Source organism: Onychomys torridus, chromosome 4 (assembly GCF_903995425.1).
Source record: "Onychomys torridus chromosome 4, mOncTor1.1, whole genome shotgun sequence".
Classification (NCBI taxonomy): Eukaryota; Metazoa; Chordata; class Mammalia; order Rodentia; family Cricetidae; genus Onychomys; species Onychomys torridus.
This window is the reverse complement of record NC_050446.1, coordinates 150847643-150852772: the sequence shown is the minus strand read 5'-3', so window position 1 is coordinate 150852772 and position 5130 is coordinate 150847643.

The window sequence follows — 5130 nt, the reverse complement described above, 5'->3', positions numbered from 1 at the left end:
GAGATTTAGGGCAGGTGTTTCTAAGACTTTGGTCCTTGCAGGCATATGAATTTCTAACTGATAAGCTTGCTACATAGTTGAATTGGTCACTGTTATCTATAGGCTCAGTAGTCTCCAGCTGGTACTATTTCAGGACGTTTTCTAGCCATTAGGAAATGGGGAACGTGGGTCACTGGTGATGAGCAAACCTTCAGCTTTTAGTATGTCCTTGACTCCAGCTTGTGCTTTATTCTCAGTTTACTGCTCTGCCACGATGTGAGCAAGCAGTACTACACACTTGTTTCAGTGGGATGTAATTCTGTATGCTGTGAATATGTATCACTCTGATTGGTTGGTAAATAAAATTCTGATTGGCCAGTAACCAGGCAAGAAGTATAGGTGGGGTAAACAGATGAGGAGAATTTTGGGAAAAGGAAGGACTGAGTCAGGAGTCGCCAGCCAGACACAGAGGAAGCAAGTTGACAAGGCAGAACTGAAAAAAGGTACCAATCCATGTGGCTAAACATAGATAAGAATTATGGGTTAATTTAAATGTAAGAGCTAGTCAGTAGCCAGGTGGCAGTGGTACACACTTTTAATCTCAGCACTCAGGAGGCCACAAGAAGCCTGTTACTGTAGAGTCACATCCCGAGACTCCTTCTCCTATAACACGGGCAGTATGGTAGACATCTATAAGCTTAGTGCCAATGAATAGTATCACCTTAAAGAACGAGCCAAAATACATCATTCCTTCTCTAGTTCTCTGTCCGGTATTTTGTAACAACAAGGAAAAAAGGAAGAGTAGCTAACAAAGGAACTTGGTTCTGTTATCCTTGGCGATGATACATCTCACCAAGTGGTTCTGAAGCATCTGGCACTGGTTTGTGGAAGGGATGTGAAAGAAGTTTGTTTAGGGCTGGAGAAGCCCTAGAGTGTTGGAAAAAAAAGACTTTCACAGACATCCTGGTGGGATTGAAGAAGGCCAGGATGCTTGTAGAAATGAGGACAGTAAAACTTTCTCATGAGGTTTCAGAGAAGATCAGAATTCTGCTGGAGTCTGGATTACAGCCCACTGATGTTAAGCAGATCTTGTTGTGTTCTGCCCATTTCCTGAAATTGGGGGTCAGGAATAGCTCAAAATCATGCACCAATTTGCTTGTCAGAGGAAATTTGTGAGACATCATGGCTTTCAGGCTACAGCATGCTTACTGCCTCTGCTCCCAGCCATATTCACAGTGAAGGAGAGCAGAAAGTGGGTCAGAAAGATGTGAAGAATATGAAATTTGGCAAGGAAGGAAATGTAGGCAAAGTTAAAGTTAGGGACACAGTGGCTGCAGACAATGCAATGTTGACTATTAGATTAGTGAAATTAAAGAGGAACCTTGCACTCTCTACTGGACCAATAAGAAATGTGCCCTGAGGGCTGGACCCTGTCCACTAAAGACTATATGGACATAAATGAGAAAGGAAATTGCTTGAACAGAGTGCAGCCACAAGTATTCCCTGTTTGAAAACAACCCCCAACAGATGTGTTTTCCCAGGTTTAGATGCCCAAGTACACAGAAGGTGCAGCAGTTGTGATGAACAGGGGCCAGGCTATATTCAAACTAGTGGCAGAACTTGGTGTTGTTTCTGTGTGGTGGCTTACAGGCATGCAAGGGTGTAAATGTGTAGATATGGAAGCTTGCACCTAGGCTAGTCCATGCCGTGTACAGCAGAGCCAGATTCCCTGCATGGATAGTCATTGAGAAAAGCCCTGAAACAGAAATCTAAGTTGTAGTGGACAGCCAGAAGAGATGCCAGAAATACAGGATGCCTGCTCAGGAAAGAACGTCCACTTAGCTACTGAGTGGACCCAGCCCAACAAAGAGGCGGCAGAGATAAAGGGGCAGGGGCTACTCAGACATGTTTGAGTATAGATGATGTCATCATAAGCCCCATATGTCCCACATGGAGCCACAGCATTGGGTGTTTGCTGTGTTTCAGTTTTACTTTGGTCTATTTCTCGTCACCATGCTTCCATCCCCTTGGCTCTAAACTTAAATTCACTTATTTTAGTTTTACATCCTTCCATTCCAATTTGGCACTAACTGCAGTTACGTCTCAGAGAAGTTAGCTCCAGCTGTGCCAGAGCCTGGATACTGTACTGACTTGAAATCTTCTCCATTAAATACCTTAGACCATTGCTTTTGAATTCATCCCCAGTTAAATCTCAAGACATGAGCAGAATGCATGTAGATCCTTTGCTGGATTATAACATGAACAGATTCTAATCCAGTTCCTGGAAGAATCCTTGTTCTCCTCTGAGACCCCAGGAGACCATATGGCATGGTTATTTCATGCTATTAGATATTTGAAGTTTCTAACTTTCTTTCTGATTTTACAGGTACTCACAGCTAAGAGACTTGAGTTTCAGAAGCCATTCTGACTTTTGAACAGTGTTGAAACATGCTAAGACTATGAGGAACTTTGAAGTAAGATTGTGTGAAACGAATGCATTTTACATGAGGAGGTGGGGGTCATGCACCTACAGGGGCTAGAAGTGGAATGTTTGGGTTTATAGATGAAATGGTCCCCATAGACTTGGGGTGGAACTGTTGTTGCCAACTGGTGGCAGAACTTTTAGGAGGAAGAACATTACTGAGACATGTGGGTCCCTGGAGACATGCCTCCCAAATTATAGCAGGGCTTACCTTCAACCCACACATTATTGCAGCATGATCCAGTAAGATGTGAGCAAGCAGTGCCATACACTCACTGCCATGCCTTCCCCCACCACACAGATTCCACCCCCTCTTACTGGGAACTGAAATAAAATCACTCCTCTTTTAAGTTGTTCCATTAGACATCTTGTCCCACCCACAAAAAAAGTAACTAGTGCACTTACCTTTGCTAGGCCCATGCCATACATGTGATTCATGCTCAGTCAACATGTCTAACACCTAAGACAGGTGTTCTAAAATGAAGGACATTGGACAGATTGCCACCATTAAAGGAAAAAAAATCTTAACGAGCATACTCTTGAAAAATTAATTATTCCAAAGTAATCAGAAGGATAATATACACCTCTTTAGTTTGAAACATGGCAGGGTAGGAATGAGATCCATAAAGTTTACTAACAGGATGTAAGGGTTATTAGAGAGAAAACTTTGGAAACTGCTGAGTGGTAAAATCTCTAGCGCAAGCTAATAATTTGCTGAAACCCAAGAGGAAGGCATTTTGTCTTAGCATGACCATTAAGCACAAAGTCCAACCTTTCAGCTTATGATTTATAGCTCTCCTAGCTCTGAAGACTTCATTAAAAAGAACTAAATAAAGCCAGACAACCCCAGTACCCTGCCTGGGCTATGAAGAGATAAGCAGTCCTTTCCAAGGTCAGACTCTAGCAGCAGGAATCTCATAAGTTCAAATAGGTTAAATGAGAAACACAATCAATGATAAAAGGGGTTAGAGGGATGGAAGGAAAGTGGGGAGGGTAGAGAGAGGGTGAAACGAGAGAGAAAGAGGGAGAGGAAGAGAGACACACACAGAGAAAGAGACAGAAGGCTATCTAAATCTCAGGCCCATGCTTTCTATGACAAGTTGTATCATCCAAGTACAGTTTTATCAAACTACATAATCATTTTTTTCTTTTGAGACACATTCTCATGTAGTCCAGGCTGGTCTTGAACTTCTTATGCACCTGAGGAAGTTCTGATCTTCCTGCCTCTCCTTACCCAGTTCTGGGATTATAGGTGTGTACAGTTCTACTCAGTTTTATGTGATTATGTGATGCCTACAGTGGTCATGATACCACTGGATTTCCAAAGGATAAACCAAAGAGGGCAATACACTGTTCCCTGGATTTTGTGAGACCACTGATCTTTGGAATCCTGCCTCCAGTCACAGAAAGATCTTTTATTTATTTTTTTTCTGGCTTCTGGATTCATGGGGGTCCTAGTTAACTGCTGGCTTTGAGCACTGTGATAGATAATTTGAATGTAATTGGCCCCCATATTCTCATAGGGAGTGGAATTATTAGGAAGTGTGGCCTTGTTGAAGTAGATGTGGTCTTGTTGGAGGAAGTATGTCACTGTAGGGGTGGGTTTTGAGGTCTCTTTTGCTCCAGCTTCATTCAGTATGATACACAGTTGGCTTCCTGTTACCTGCAAGATGTAGGACTCTCAGCTGCTCCTCTAGCACCATGTCTGCCTGCATGCCACCATGCTCCCCCTCAAGATGATGATGAACTGAACCTCTGAAACTGTAAGCAAACCCCCTCAATTAAATATTTTCTTATAAGAGTTGCCGTGGTCATGGTGTCTCTTCACAGCAATAAAAACCCTAAGACAAGCACCATCTGGGAACACTTTCCAGACAAAGTACTTCTGCCAAAGTCCCTATCTCAGGTCTTCTATTAACACATTTCCCAGCTTCTGGAGCAACCAAGTGTTACCACAAACCTCTACTCTGTCTGCCCTTGGCATACTCTGTGAATTGTGATGTCCATTGTGTCTCCCTCAGTAAACAGGCCAAAGTTCTTGAAGAGCAGTTAGGACTGCAAACCTTCAGATTCCAGATCTAGATCCTAGGATTGAGTCTGGCTCCTCACCTACCAGCTGTATGGGACCTTTATGTGGCACAGTTGTTTCCTCTTTAGTAAGGAAAGTATAATGATTAGGATGATAATCATAGCAGAAATGACTGTGAATTAAAGTGAGGAAATTACATGTAAATTTTTAGAAAAAACCATCAATAACATAAAACAACAAATATGCTGTTTTGTATTAAGTACTTTATTAAACTACACAAAACAACATACTTTATTAAACTTGGTGACAAACAAAGGACAGTCAGGGCTCACTCTTTGCCCCCAACACAGTAAAGAATAAATGATTGGAAGACAAAGTCAGGGATTCTGCCTGGAATCCAATCAGAATGTCTCCACAGCAGCTACATGAGAAGACTGATATGTGTAGCTGGTGCAGTGGCTTCTGATGATTCAAACCTCATGAAGTTCATGGTGAAATGGGCACAGCTGGAGGCCTGAAACTGAGGAGGAGGAAGACTATGTGCTCCCTACAGGTCTTACAGAGTCGATCGAAGGATCAGAAGCCTCTTGCTTGGCTCTTGCATAGTTGTAATGTCTGTGTAATGTGGGTAGTGGTGCCA